General features: G+C 37.6%; 1 long non-coding RNA gene across 1 annotated transcript in view; it reads right to left on the bottom strand.

The window, feature by feature from the left end:
- Positions 1–15,161, bottom strand: part of LOC129022459 (uncharacterized) — a 51,486-nt gene extending 36,325 nt beyond the window's left edge. Inside the window, exons 1-2 of the long non-coding RNA XR_008496435.2 lie at positions 15,103–15,161; positions 13,450–13,739 (exon numbers count right to left, since the gene is read on the bottom strand). This is a non-coding gene — a long non-coding RNA (uncharacterized LOC129022459). The remainder of the gene's footprint in view (positions 1–13,449; positions 13,740–15,102) is intronic.
- Between the last annotated feature and the right edge of the window lie 1,480 nt (positions 15,162–16,641).

Genomic DNA, 16,641 nt, shown 5'->3' with positions numbered 1-16,641 from the left:
ACTTACTGACCTGAAAGAACAACAATTATTTTGTTTCCGTATCTATTCCTTGGGCAGGGCTTATGAAGGGTTTAGTAGGCAGCTTGCCTTTGATTCAAGAGGTCTGTTTAAAGCAATTGATCTCAGAACTGGAGAACATACTACCAAAATGGTTGACTCACATAGGTGGTGATTTGGTACTAGCTATCAGTTGGGATCTCAGCTATACTGTCAGTCAAAATTCATGCATACATCCTTTCCATGGAGTCTCACTGCTTTGCCTGCTTGAACATTCTCACATCGTGGAGGCTCTTTTTCTACAGCAAGCATCTCAAAAGATCACAGTGGATGATGATGGCATTTTTATGTAATATATCGAAGCAGTCACAAAAAGCCAGCGAGTTTCAAAGGGAGAGGGCAAAGACCCTATCATAGGTTGCACTGTAGAAAGAACTTATGGAATACAGATACTGTTGTGATCTTCATTGAAAAATGCAATACACCACAAAAATTTTGATTACATACCCCACACTCCAAAGTATATCACCCCACCCTTATAAATTCTGGGTCCCATTCTAAAGCAATCAATCGCTTGTTAGACAGAATGGATTTGACTGACTACTTAATCACATGGCAAATAATAACTTTCTCATTTGTTTCCTTATTTATGGCTGATATGAAATGGCATGGTGGGAAGAGGCTCAGCTTATTCCTGGTATAAATCACATACAGTGTAATGATCATCAGGCATGAAATATTTCAGCATTTTACCTTTATACAAAGAAAACCCATATTCTACATTATTACAAATTATTCCCATCCCTGTTTACTCAAATAACTATACCTGCTAAGATTCTCTTGCTTAGCAGAGTCCCAGTCAACTAACTCCAACTTACTTATAACAGTCCTCAACATACGTAATGCAACTCAGACACTAAAAGGAAGTAATGTGCTCTTCCAACTTCAGGGAAACATGATTGATAGTAGCTTCTCTATTCTAATACAACTAATGACCTTCCAGAAACATCTATACTATACTATAGTTACATAGCCTGAGTTCAAATTTTTATGAAACAAGAGGTGCTTAGGTATTATCATCTTTCTAAGCCCGTTCTGTAGACTGTAAGTACCTGTGAATTGAATTGAATACTTTGGTGTGATCATGGAGGGGAAGTCTGGTTCATGTAGTATAAAGTTTAATCACTAAGGCAGATAGAGCAATAGCTATGGAGTGGTGGGATGAAGCATGAATAGGCAGACTTTGCTACAGATGCATATGGAGGGCAGGAATAAAGGTTAACATACCCAGAATAACATAAAAAAACTTGCATTTTCAATATCTGGTTTCTTATTACATTGCACCTCTTTTCCTTCAAGGTGTATGTGTGATTCATACTCTAAGCACTATGGGTAATACAAGGTAATCCTCCACTAATGCTATATGCATTAATAAATGACAGCATAAAGAAACCAATTGGTTATATTATTTATTATGGTCTTTATGACACTGGGAGATTATTGTAAACAGAGTTCATGTCAGGTCTTATATACAATAACATGAAACCACACTATATATGAGGAAAAGTCAGACAATTTCCAAACACTGAGTCAGGCACTTTCTACACAATGAATAATAAGTGATACGTGCAGCAATTTGCTTTAGTATTTAGTTAATCAATTATTTAAATCTATCATATTCAATATATTATCAGGAGATATCTGTGCTCTAGCCTATTGTAGGATAATATTTCAAGATTAGTACCTAATCAAGAACCAGACATGATACCTCTTACTTAGTGCATACTTCTGAATGGAGGACATGAATTCTCCCATATCGAGAAAGCACTAAGACACTAAAGTAGAAACTCAAAATATGAGTGACAAGTTTTGCAAATATTCTGTTTGATTCAGGTACATACTCCACTTTAAAGACATTAAGTAAATTAGAGGATTGTTTTAGTTCATATATGAAGATGGGCACAGAAGAGTAAGAGAAACAGTGTGGGAGAAGCTTACCAAGACACAGTGATCTGGATAAGTTAGGAGCATTAATTTTGTGTAGCCGGGTACTGAGAGAGTACATACATAACAGCAAAAATACAAAGCCATAACAACAAATAACTTCCTGACAAAATCATGCACAAATCAGCACCTATTTTTTTAATTAAATAGACTTCTCTAAGTGGAACAAAGCAGAGCAATTGGATACATAGCATAACAACAGAGAAATGATCCACATTTTCATGTTTCATATAAATATTGGAATTCTGTCCCAAATCAGGATTTACACAATTGGGTGATGGATGTGAGATGGAAATCCTGACTCACAGCTTAATAATTGTAAATACAGCATAAAAGATGCATTTCTACAGGAGAACATGAACAGCTTTAGCTTGTTGGTTATAGTTTTGCAGATCTAATAGTTAACAAGACAGCATTTCTACAGATGCGTAAGTTCCACTGACAAGCTCCAGGATCATCTCATTCTAGTCATAATCATTGTCTGTCTTGAAGCCTGGTAGGGCATTGGTTATCTTCTTCTGTGGACATTTTCTCACTATGAAGTGATACATTATGTTATAGGGAATATAGCACGTGTACCCTTGGCTGCCAGGTATGCATATGAGCGTGGCCATTCTACCAAAATTTTCTTTTCTGCAAAGCCTTGCAGAGGTGAAAATACTTGCCCTCCTACAGAGAGCTTGAGATTGAGCCATTAAACTTAATGTAGCAAAGAAGCAATGTTTGGGATCATTATATAGCTTGCTTTGGATTTACATATTCTTAATGCAAATTTGTGATAGTCAAAATTTCAACATAGACATATCTATTCACCATAACAGTAAAGTTCCCATTTCGGTGCTTTCAGATATTGAAAAATATATATTTAAAGTTATGCACACATGCATATACACATGAATACATATATATGTAAAATCAAGCCAAGCAACCAAGCTGTACATATATTAAGGAAAATATCTAGTTTGAAATAAAATAATTTAAATATGACTATGGAAGGAAAAGAGTTATCTGTGTTGATTGCTGTTGGAATTCCCCCTGATTACTAATCCTTGTTAAGTTTAAGTTTCTTTTTGATAAAATGTTGTATAATCATCTTTTTTTTTCCTAGCAGTTTGATGAATGTATTGTTTGGGACATTTTAAAAAAATATTTCTCAATTAATGCATTCTAGAAAAAACTGTTAGATATTGATCCAGAATACTTCAAGAATGGAGGTTCCAAAATATTTCAACATAACCAACGTGACCTGTTTTTATGTTTCACTGTGGCAGACCACCCCAAGAGGATCCCGAGTAATTCCCACCTCATGGTGTATCACACCTCTGTGCGCTCTCCCTGCCACCCCTGTCCCTTGGCTGGAGGTGGCAACTGTGACTTGTTTCTAACCATTAGCATATGGCAAACATGGCAACAGTAATGGCGTGTCACACCTGTGGTTTGGTTACATAATATGGCAAAGTTGATGGAACGCCTATGCCGTGGTTCCCGTGGTTACATTATGTAAGACTTCATTCTAGCAGACTGAACTTGAAAATTCACCTTTGCTGGATTTGAAAGTACACTTCCATTTGTGAGAGGACCTATAAAGTGGTTCATGTGGCAAATTAAAAAAAATAAAAACGTCAGGCACTTATGGGAGCCAAGAGAGGCCTGGAGGTTGCGGCCGTCAAGGAAATGGGAATCCCAGTCCTACAAATCCAGGAGGATTGATCCTGCCAACAACCAGAGAGAGCTTGAAGGTGACTCTGATCCCAGCAGAGCCTCTGATGAGACTAAAGCCATGACCAACGCCTGGATTGCAGCCTGGTGAGGTCCAATTAAGCTATAGTTGGGTTTCCAACATACAGAAGCTGAAATACCAAATGTGTGTTGTTTTAAGGCACTAAGTGTATGATAATTTGTTATGAAGCATAGAAATTAATACACTCATACATTAACGTGCCTGCAGCCAAAGTAGAACATTTCAGTAAAGTTGAACCTTATGAAACCAGCCACGATGAAAAAAAGAAATCTTTCATCTTTAATATGCATTTCACATTTTAAGGAGACATATTTAATGAGGAAATTATTTCATTTCTATATTTTGTGCCCTGGATCCATTAGAATTAGCATGAGACTAGACAAAGAAAAGGAGTTATTCTTCTCTCGTGATTTACAGCCCTAAATGTTGTCATTCTTAGCAGTACTATAAATCAGAAGTGCTTTTGTAAGTTATTAAAAAGTTACAATAGTAATTAAAAATTAGACTCAACCCTTAATATTGGGAATTGCTGAATGCGAATGTTCATGTTCTCTTTTTCACACGCCGTGTGTGGGGAGTGCTATGGTCTGAATGTGTTCTCCAAAATTTATGTGTTGAAACTTAATTCCCACTGTGATGGTATTAAGAGACGGGGCTTTCGGGACGTGTTTAAGTCAATGAGGGTGAAACTCTCATGAATGGGATTAAGGCCTATATAAAAGAGGCTTCAAACAGCATTCGCCATTTTTTTTTTTCTTTTTTGGTTCTAGGATTTTTGGGGTTATTTTTGCCCTTCTGCCTTTGCCATATGAGGACACTGTGTTTGTCCTTTTCAGAGGACACAACAGCAAGGTACTATCCTGGAAAGCTGAGAGCAGCCCTCGCCAGACACCGGTCCAGCTAGTGACTGGATCTAAGACTTTCCAGCCTTCAGAACTACAAGAAATAAATTTATAACTTTTCTATATCCACTTATTTACATATTTACATTATCTGTTGCCCAGTCTCAGATATTTTGTTATAGCAGCACAAAGACAGAGAAAGAGCAAGAATTGAGTCTGTTTCTGCAAAGGAAATGGCCTTTTCAAGAACTGCAAAGGCAAATCTGGGTCTTTCACTGGTTAACAGCTACTACCTTAATGTCCTCTCATTCCTGTAAGAAAAATGTGGTCTGACATCCAAGGCTCTTCTCAGTATGACTCCACTTATGTTCCTAACATCCCGCCCTGCTTTCATGATATACCAAAATACTCAGTTATATAAACCGGCAATAGAATGTGATGCTATTTGATCTATGATCTGCCTATGTCACCGCTTCCTATTTTGTTCACTTGCAGTTTCTTCAGTTCCTTCAAATATGACTCTCCAAGGATGTGTTAGTTGTACTCCATTCATGCTGCAGTCCTGCCACTGCATTCCCAGTCTTCTTAACACCAAGAATGTTGTACTGTGATTTTTTTATATGCATTTACCTTTATAATTAACAACAATTGTCTTGAAGTCAGGGACAGTGTGTCATTCATATTTATGTAACCAAATGCAGCAACTAGCATGCAGTAAAAACTGAAGAGATACATTTAGTGCATATACACCCACATACACACACAGTGCAGTAAGCCCTCAATAGGTAATTATTGAATCAATAGCTTGTAAGATAGTATTTGATTTTAAAAGGCTTTCACAAAAATAATGAGTTCTTCAGAGGAAGCTTTAATTCCCTAACATTTTCTGAAAATGTGACTGTTAATTTTATCTGTCAACTTCACTAGGCTATGATGCCCAGTTGTTTGGTCATACATCCGTCTAGATATTGCTGTGAAGATATTTGCATGTGTTTTTAAAATTTCCAATCAGAGGAATTAAAGGAAAACCAGATTACCCTCCAAAAGGAGAATGGGCCTCGTTCAATTTATTGAACCCATGAAAAGACAAGATGGAAGAATCTCAAAGAAGAAGTAATTTCTTCTCCAGATGGCAACATAGAAACCTTGCCTGAGTTTCCAGCCTCTTGACTCATTTGCAGACTATTTCAGATTTAAGATGGCAATACCAACCTTTACCTGAATTTCCAGGTTGCTGGCTACAAATTTTAAATTTACTAGCCGCCACATTGCTAGAGTCAATTCTTAAAATATATTTCTAGATAGATGATTAGATAGATGGTAAATTGATAGAGCTATTGGTTCTCTGGATTATCCTAACTCATACAGTGAATAAGTTTTAATTGATGATGGCTTAATATTTACTCTGCCCTAAAAATGGTCAATCCAATAGGAGACCTAAAGAATGTCCCAATCCCATTATTTTGAACCTCAAATAAGATAAATCTTTTGGAATTTTAGAAAACTGCTTTTGACAATGAGATATCATATGTATAAAATGTGTATTAAAGCTGTGTGTGGTGGCTCACGCCTGTAATGCCAGCACTTTGGGAGGCCGAGGCAGGCGGATAAAGAGGTCAGGAAATGGAGACCATCCTGGGTAACACGATGAAACCCCATCTCTACTAAAAACAAAAAAAATTAGCTAGGCATGGTGGCACGTGCTTGTCATCCCAGCTAGTCGGGAGGCTGAGGCAGAATTTCTTGAACCTAGGAGGTGGAGGTTGCAGTGAACCCAAATCGCGCCACTGCACTCCAGCCTGGGCAACAGAGGAGACTGTCTCAAAAACAAACAAAAAACAAAACAAAACAAAAAAAACAAAACCCACACAATTTTACTTTTAACCAACTTTCCTTATATACCTATGTTAATTATACCAAGCTCAATCTTGGTTTCAATGGATATTTAGATGACTTAAGGGTGCCATTGTAAGATAAATGGCTTTTAAATAGGTGTTTTATTGTCCTATGGGCTGGGACATTTTTTTAACAGAATATCCATATAAAATGAAAGGAAAAAGGATCACTGCTAGTGAGAGATATAGTTGCTCTCAAAATACTCAGAGCAGTAGAGGAGGCTGTAGGCAGTGTAATGGAATCCCCTTTAAAAAGATGTCCCTATTCTAATCACTAGATCTTGTTGATATTAATATATTATCCAATACAGAAAAAAAAGATTTTCTAAAAATAAGCAAAGGCCCTTGAGATGTGGAAATTATCTTGAGTTTGATCTAATCACACACACACACACACACACATACACATACACACACACACACACACACACTTTAAAAGTGGGAATCCTTTCCTATCTGTAATCAGAGGAAGAGTCGACAAATGCAAAGGCACTGGTTTTGAGGATGATGGAAGGTGGCTGTGAGCTAAGGAATGCGAATGGTTTCTAGAAACCAGAAAAAGCAAGAAAATAGATTGCCCCTCAGAGTCTCCAGAACACAATGCAGTAGGTACTGACACTTTGATTTTAGCCCAGTGAGGCCCATGTCAGACTTCTAACTCATAGAAATGCAAGATAATACATTTGTATTGTTTTCTGCCAGAGTCCGTGGTAATTTATAACAGCAGCATTAGAAAACTGATACAGAGGTTTTCAAAGTAATTAACATCTCTGAAGTTAAAAATGCACTGTTCAGATAAGGTCATCCAGCACTTGCAAGTATTGGCTTACACCACTGATAGCTTCCACCAGCAGGCAATTGTGAGCACAGCTCAGTGGGTTCAGTGGTGACCTTAGTACACAGCTAGAACTTCTAGATTGTTTCATTGAAGAAGACCTCAATTCAGAGCCGTAGCCAAGCTTTTTGAAGATGTGGGGCATTATTTAAGAAAGTTAGAAATTTTTGACTTCGTAATACCATCTTTTTCCCCAGTGTACTTTGGGGTGCATTCTTGTCTTCAGTGTTTCTAAGGAGGAGCTTTTCAATGGCATTATCTCTAATAGGCACAGATGTACTATCCAAAGTTCAATGACTGCATTGCCTGGCACAGTGAATTCCTGTAGATGAATAAGTAGCATGTTGGGCTCCAAAAGAACAATATTGAGGACAGTCAGTCTTTCAAAATTATATCAATTATGCAAAAATAAGACAGAAATCTCTTGACTAATTATTGAATGAATGTCTAAATTATAATGAAGAAATGTTGCTGTAAGATGCTCTGCTCCCTGCATATAGGCAGATTAGTAAAGGAAAGGTAAAGATAAAGTGGAGATAGTCTGTTTCCTATCACAGAGTTATTCTGAGGATAAAAAGGGATAAAGAAAAAGATGTTCAAAATTATATACATATGGAGAGGCGAGACTTTATTAAAAATCACAAAAGCTACTGAAGAAAAATAGAGATGAAAGAAAAATATAATGTACCTTTTGTATTGGTAATTTATAATTTTTTAAGGATTCTATAGCAGCAATAACTTTAAAACATTTCCTTCTCTAAATAAACTTTTGATTCAATCCTAAAAATATATATATTAAGAGTTTGAAAACAGCTAATTGTGACCATCCTCCATAAGCTAAATGAAGTTCCAACTTAATATTCATTGATGTTCCCTAATGCCCAAATGCTTGGAGATTAGCACTGTCTAATAAAGACAAAATGTGAGATGCATATTTAATTTTAAATTTCTGGCAGCTGCATTTAAAGGGTAGAAAAGACAGAGATGAACTTAGTTTTAACAATATATTACATTTAATCTAATACATTCAAAATAGTATTATTTCAATATGTAATCAATACAGTAAATATTATTAATGCATTTTATCCTTCTGTTTTACTATGTTTATAAAATCAAATGTGCAGACTATCTTTTTAACTATCTATATTGCAAAGGCCCAATAATCACATGTAGTTAGTAGCTACCATATTAAAAAGAATAGCTGTAAATTTTATGCTTGTCCCGCATTTTATTAAAAAAGAGAGGTTTCATTCAATCCCCAGTTTTATTCAATTGATTTCTCAGAAAAAAACTTGATACACTCTCAATCACTGACCATCAATCTGTAGTGGAGATATGGGCAGGTAGGAGCAATGACTTCCTTTCATAGCTTGGGCTAGAGCCATTCTAGTTGATTTTTTATTTGTTATTTTATATTTTTATGTAATTATTTTTGGACAAAGTTTTCTTGATAAAAAATAGGCTTGAAAACAATGCTTTTGGGTAGTGATTACAAGATACTACCCACAAGCAGAAAGAAACCCATGGATATAGTATACTTTGGGCTTGTATATTTTATTGGAATTTTCTTTTTTACATAAACTGCTATGTTTATAGCTTCTTTCAAAAAATGAAATATTTGTTTAAACATTCCTTCCATGCCCGTTCTTCAGTCATTGACATATGTCAGAGTATCCTAGACTTATTTCTAACACATATTTGTATCACCTATTAAGTTTATAAGGGAAAATACAAAATTTGGGTTGTGCTCTAGCATTGGAGGTGGCTTTCAAGACTAGACTCCAAAGATATGAAAATAAAGTTTCCTATTAGATTTTCTCTAGGTGCTTGAGCATTACCTACTTTGCTTTAATCTCAGAAACTGAAGCATACCTCCTCAAATTTGAGGTTTAATATTTCGACCTGTGTTTTTCATTCTCTTTTCTTCTATTGTCTCCAGGCCATTTGTTTTTCAGTTATCTCATTTCTTCTCCTATATCTTCCAACTCTTCCTCTCTCTGCATTCTTTTTTACAAGTCTGCTCCATATTACAGATCTGTTCTCTATTTATTAAATAGCACCATTATTATTTGAATCACTTGGGAATTACTAATGATCCCAAAGATTCTGAGTAGATTGAAAGTGGTGTGGCCTTTATATTAGTATGCTTTAAGTTCCCATATAATTCTAATACGCTGAAGTTTGAGAACCACTAGACTATATAATTTTAAGCTAGAACCTGATTCATTTTTTATTTGGTACCTATCAACACCAGCAAGAGACACTTTTAAGAATCCTGTCAATCTCGCTTCTTAATCAGCTGTCAAATTCAATCCTTGTTATGTGTACATTACCACTTCCTTGTGTGAGAACTCATCTTTCCTTAGGACTAATTCATTAGTAAAATTAATCATACTGATCTTGATCTGCCTCTTGGACAGTAAACTCTTCAAACTTGTCAGACCATACTGTATAAGTTACAAAGTGGATAATAATTTACACTCATTAAAAAATATTTGAAGGTTCACTATTGTGTGCAGCATGAAGTTCAGATGCTTTAGTTAAATACATGACTATGTTAATCTGGTACCTTCACATTCTTCACTATCTATTACATAATTCTCCCTCCATCCCACACTTTAACTATCCTAAGCCCTTGCTCTATGTAATTAGTGATTCGTGCAAACCTTCTTGGTTTTCAGCCTTTAGCTAAGACATCAATTCTCTATCTAACTTTTCTATCTTACTCCCCACTACGTACTCCAATTCAAGTAGAATATTTATACTTTGTTTTTATGCCATATATACATTTTTGCCTTTTTGCAAAACATGTATAAGCTTTGGTGCCTTATTTGCTTATAGATTTGCCTTCATTCTCCAGATTTTAAGGTTCTTAAAAACAAGCACCATATATTCCATCTTTATATTATATTTATGTCTACTGAAGTGGTCATAACTGTATGAATAGATATGATCAAATTAGATGATCACATGCCCTTATCCAAGTATAAATAGCGCCGACACTTCCTTCGATAAGACCACTTCGCCTTCATGGGTTTCTTCCACATATCTAAACCTATAACAGAGGTTCTCAAAGTGTGAGCCTTGGACCAGATGCAGCAGTGTCACCTGGGAACTTGCTAGAAATGTTCCTTTGGGGGTCTTGTTCCAGTCTTAATTAATCAGAAACCTGGGGGAAAAGCCCAGAAATCCACATTTCAAGAAGTTCTTCAGATACTAGTGACCTGTCAAAGTTCGAAAGCCACTGTAACAGTCAGGGAAAGAGCTAACATTTGCTGCCTGCCTAATTTTTCTCCTTCGTTTCATGCTGTCTACTAGGAAGGCTGGGAGAGTAAGATCTCAATGGGAATTATAGCTCACACTCATCATCTGAATAACGTGAGGAAGTGGCTTAATTTTTTTGAAACTAAGTTTTCTCATTTATATAATATGGTAAAATCTCACCTACCTCAAGAGTTGCTGAGAATATTAAATGAGTTACTCTACAGAAAATGCTTAGCACAATTGATAGAGAAAGTGCTTTGCCCAATGCCTGTTCAAAAATTTTAGGTATTTTTCTGCCACCTTTGGCACTATTGCTGCTATTTCTATAATTGCTATTACCACTATTATCTACTATTAGGACTATTACCATTACCAGATAATACAATTTTTATAGTGAATATTAGGACTAACATAATCTACACTGCAAAAGAAGGGAAAATAAGAAATGCTTAGTAAATGAATGAAAAGGAAATTAGGTCATTTGAGTAAAAACCATAGACACTGTAAAGTAATGTCAGGTCTTTTTAAAAAGTGGTAACTCAATATTTCACAGTCAAAGCCCAGTTAAAATATGGCAATAAGGTATACAACCCTTATGAGCCTATTGTTTTCCTTTGAAATTTGATATGCATTTCAACCCGAACTCACTCAAACTGGGGTGCTTACTTAGTACTGAGATGTTGTTGGAATCACCTAGCCCTGAAGTAATCTGTCCCTATGAGTATCTTCTGAGATTTTATTGATCCCAATTGGTCTTCAGTCACTGATTCTTTCAGGTTGTCATTAAAACATTCTCCTTTCCTGTCTACTGACTTCATTCAGACTCTGCTGCTCTTGCTGCTACTTTCATGCCAATTGAAAGGCCAAGGGCATCATCCCTGGCTTCTTTCTCACCCTGGGACTTGGAAATCACAGTTATCTGTGACTCTTTTCTGCTTAATGCTAAAAATATCCATTCCCACATATGGGGAACGCAAAATAGCCTAAATGCGTTGTCAAGGCAGGAAGTGAACTACGGAGAACATAAAAATGCTATTAGTATTTATAATAAAAATCATTCAGTTTTATTTCTAAACATGGCATACTTTCTGTAATATTTCAAGGCTTAAATCATGTGTCCTTAAATTCACCTTTGGTTGAAGTCACCTAACCCACTTAGCTTTCCTTCACAAAACAAATTAAGTAACCATTCATCTGATAAGCTAATTCAAGTCACCTGATCATGAACTGTACACAGTTCTAATATCTATCATGTGCTTGGCAACAACATTCAAAGTCTGTATGAACTGACAAAGACGTTCAGATCTTTACCCTGGAGAAAGATGAGGAGAAACATACAGTATTCACAATGCTAGTAATTAAATCTTAAGAAGCATAAAAGGAAAAACTTTAAGATCCTGCAAAGTGGAGAGAAGGAACATCAATAATGGTCCACGCATTAGTGGAGAAATAGGGATACAAATTTGGTTTTATCAAGAAGATGTGAGTTGAAATTGATAAATTCATTCCAAATGGGCTGAAATAGGTTCAAAATGTCATCAAGCTTAAATCTCAACTGTCAGAGAAAATTGATTCAAAAAGACAATAATTGGTTTTGTGTCCCCACACAGTCATAAGATAAACCCACACGCACATGCCCCCATGTACACATGCTTTATTTTTGATATATGATTGTAATACATTTTGGTCCATAGATTTCTTTAATATGCAGATTTATTTATTGCACCCAATAATTCATACATTCATTTCTAACTTATCTTAATAATGGAGTTGATATTTTCATTATCTATGTAAATGAAGTGGTAGTTTATCAGACTGAACAGGCTGACTTCATGAGCCGAAGCTTGAATACCCAATCCCAGTGTTGAAGTAATTTACAAGGCTTGTTACTGACCCAGAGATAAAATAGAAAAACTACAGTCCCAGAATAAATGCTTAATAAATATTTATTTTAAAAAACACAAATTAAAAATAGTGAGGAAGGGAGAAAGGGAGAGAAGAAGGAAAAGTGGAAATTAAAGAAAGGAGGGAAGGGAAGGAAAGTAGAAGAAAGAGATGAAAGGAGAAGGAGAAAAAAGAAATGAAAAATAAAAATAATTTTCAGAAGCTCTGGTGATAAATATGCAAAGCCACTGGCTGCTGTTCTTACTATGAGCATTAGCTATTTCTTTCTTCAACTGATGCACAATTTCTACTGTAGTCATCAGTCAAATTTTTAAAATATAGAGAGAGAATCCCATTTCTTTCAGTAGGACTCATATTCTTCCATTCATTTAGGTTAATTCCAGAAGCTATTTTTAAAACCTCACTTTACCTTGACACAAATTCCAGTAGCTTCTCAAGAACTATGAATACTCTCTTCTAAAGCATCTATATTGCTTGTAAATGTCTGCTTCCAACACCACATTTAGATTGTTGTAATGACCACTTTAATGATTCCCAAGCATTAGACTCTCCCTGTAGACCTACCCAAAAAGCATAAATAAAAGCTATCTCATTAACTTTTCTAAATTCCTGCTTGTTTGCCATCACTCCTTTTAACCATCTTCAGTTTTCTACAATATCATATTCAAATGTGTACTCTCTCACTTTTCCAAATCTATGCCCCAACTACATTTCCAAACTTATTTTCCACTATTCCTAGGCATAAAAATCATTATCTCCTCCAAGGCTGACCTCTAAATATTCCTTTCATATTCCTACCTTGTCACTTCTTTTCTGAAGTTCTCAAATGGAATGCCCCCCCCCACCCCGTATCCTTTCCCTCACCCTTACTTTATGACTCTTACTCCTAATCCCGAGCGTTATCAGTTCCCACTCTTTTTGCAAGCTTTCTCTAGCCAGCCCAGTCCACAGTGTCCCGTAGCTCACCTTTATGTGAATTTCATCTATGATCAGCCCATGTATTCAGCATATGCCATGCAGAATTCAGTACTTTTAGTTAACATTTTCTGGAGGACAGCAGTCTCCATCTTATTATAAGTGAGACAGGCCAACACAGGATTTGGCCAAGAGGAAACACAAATCATGATTAAGAGCATGGATAATGGCTGGACACTGTGGCTCACTCCTGTAATCCCAGCACTCTGAGAGGCTGAGGCGGGTGGATCATGAGGTCAAGAGCTCGAGACCATCCTGGCTAACACGGTGAAACCCCGTCTCTACTAAAAAATACAAAAAAATTAGCCAGGCGTGGTGGCGGGCATCTGTAGTCCCAGTTACTTGGGAGGCTGAGGCAGGAGAATGGCAGGAACCCGGGAGGCGGAGTTTGCAGTGAGCAGAGAGCGCACCATTGCACTCCAGCCTGGGAGACAGAGCGAGACTCTGTCTCACAAAAAAACAAAAAAAAAGAGTTTGAGAAGTGAGTAGATAATGAACCAGTGAAAGCAGCAAGACATGTCTACATTTCAAAATGTTTTCAGAGAAAGAAAAGAAACAGGTAAAGGAAATTTAAGGATCTAAAGAAGAAAACTTTCAGGATAAGACAAACTAGAACATATTTAGAGGCAGGAATACAGGAAGTAATACAGAAATTTAAATTAATTAATTTCTATTAATTTAATAGAAATTTAAGCACAGAAGTAGAGGAGAAGATGCTGAATGGATTGTCTTCCTTGAGACATGTGTGCTGAGCGCAGAGGTCCCCATCTTGATGTGAGAGGTCACGAGTGAACTAGGATAAAGAAAGATTTATTAGGAAATACAGGGTAGTGATCTAATACATTTTAAGCTCAAGAACTTCAGCGAGGTAGGAGATAAATTTATCTCTTTAAAATAAGGAATGGAGGTGTATTAGTCCATTTCACATTGCTGATAAAGACATACCTGAGACTGGGAAGTAAAAGGTTTTTTTTGTCTGTTTGTTTGTTTGTTTGTTTGTTTTTGAGACCAGAGTCTCACTCTGTCGCCCAGACTGGAGTGCAGTGGCAAGATCTTGGCTCATTGCAACCTCCGCCTCCAGCGATTCTCCTGCCTCAGGCTCCCAAGTAGCTGGGATTACAGGCACGCACCAACACACCCAGCTAATATTTGTATTTTATTTTATTTTTATTTATTTATTTATTTATTTATTTATTTATTTTGAGATGAATTCTTGCTCTTGTCACCTAGGCTGGAGTGCAATGGCACGATCTCAGCTCACTGCAACCTCTGCCTCCTGGGTTCAAGCATTTCTTCTCCCTCAGCCTCCTGAGTAGCTGGGATTACAGACACACGCCTCCACGCCCAGCTGATTTTTGTATTTTTAGTAGAGACGGGGTTTCACCATGTTGGCCAGGCTGGTCTCAACTCCTGATCTTGTGATCCACCCACCTCGGCCTCCTAAAGTGCTGGGAATACAGGTGTGAGCCACCGTGCCCAGCCCATATTTGCATTTTAAGTAGAGATGGGTTTTTGCCATGTTGGCCAGGCTTGTCTTGAAACTGCTGACCTCAACTCATCCTCCCACCTCGGCCTCCCAAAGTGCTGGGATTACAGACATGAGCCACTGCACCCGGCCAGAAAAAGAGTTTTAATTGGACTTACAGTTCCACATGTCTGGGGAGGCCTCAGAATCATGGCAGGATATGAAAGGCACTTCTTACATTGTGGTGGCAAGAGAAAATGAGGAAGAAGCAAAAGTGGAAACCACTGATAAACCCGTTAGAGCTCGTGAGACTTATTCACTATCACCAGAACAGCACAGGAAAGACCAGCCCCCATGATTCAATTACTTACCCTGGGTCCCTCCCACAACACATGGTAATTCTGGGAGACACAATTCAATTTGAGATTTCAGTAGGGACACAGCCAAATCATATTGTTCCACCCAGGCTCCTCCAAATCTCATGTTCTCACATTTTAAAACCAATCATGCCATCGCAATAGTCCCACAAAGTCTTAACTCATTTTAGCATTAACCCAAAAGTCCAAAGTCCAGAGTTTCACCTGAGACAAGGCAAGTCTCTTCTGCCTATGAGCCTGTAAAATCAAAAGCAAGCTAGTTACCTCCTAGATACAATGGGGCTACAGGTATTGAGTAAATACAGCCATTCCAAATGGTAGAAATTGGCCAAAACAAAGTGTTTATGGGCCCATGGAAGTCCAAAATCCAGCAGGGCAGTCAAATTTTAAAGTTCCAAAATGATCTCCTTTGATTCCGTGTCTCACATCCAGGTCACGCTGATGCAAAAGGTGGGTTCCCATGGTCTTGGGCAGCTCAGCCTCTGTGGCTTTGAAAGGTACAACCTCCCTCCTGACTGCTTTCATATGGTGGTGTTGAGTGTGGCTTTCCCAAGCACCCGAAGCAAGTTCTCAGTGGATCTACCATTATGGGTTCTGGAGGATGATGGCCCTCTTCTCACAGCTCCACTAGGCAGTGCCCCAGTAGGGACTCTGTGTGGGGGCTCCAACCCCACATTTCCCTTCTGCACTGCCCTAGCAGAGGTTCTCCATGGCAACCCTGCCTCTGAAGCAAAATTTGCCTGCACATCCAGGTGTTTCCATACATCTTCTGAAATCTAGGGGGAGGTTCCCAAACCTCAATTCTTGACTTCTGTACACCCACAGGCTCAACACCACATGGAAGCTGCCAAGGCTTGGGGCTTCCACTGTCTGAAGCCACAGCATGAGCTGTATGTTGGCCCCTTACAGCTATGGCTGGAACAACTGGGACACAGGACACCAAGTTCCTAGTCTGCACATAGCACGAGGACCCTGGGCCCGGCCCACAAAACTGCTTTTTTCTCCTGGGCCTCAGGGCTAGTGATGGGAGGGGCTGCTGTGAAGGTCTCTGACATGGAGAACATTTTCCCTGTGGTCTTGGGGACATTTTCCCCAAAGTCTTGGACATTAACATTAGGCTTCTTGCTACTTATGAAAATTTCTGCAGTTGGCTTGAATTTCTCCCCCGAAAATGGGTTTCTTCTTTTCTATCACATAGTCAGGCTGCAAATTTTCCAAACTTCCATGCTCTGCTTTCCTTTTTAAACTGAATGCCTTTAACAGCACCCAAGTCACCTCTTGAATGCTTTGCTACTTGGAAATTTCTTCCACCACGTACCCTAAATCATCTCTCTCAAGTTC

Source organism: Pongo pygmaeus, chromosome 22 (genome assembly GCF_028885625.2).
Source record: "Pongo pygmaeus isolate AG05252 chromosome 22, NHGRI_mPonPyg2-v2.0_pri, whole genome shotgun sequence".
Lineage (NCBI taxonomy): Eukaryota > Metazoa > Chordata > Mammalia > Primates > Hominidae > Pongo > Pongo pygmaeus.
The sequence above is the reverse complement of the archived record's forward strand: the minus strand, read 5'-3'. Positions and strand labels throughout refer to the sequence as shown.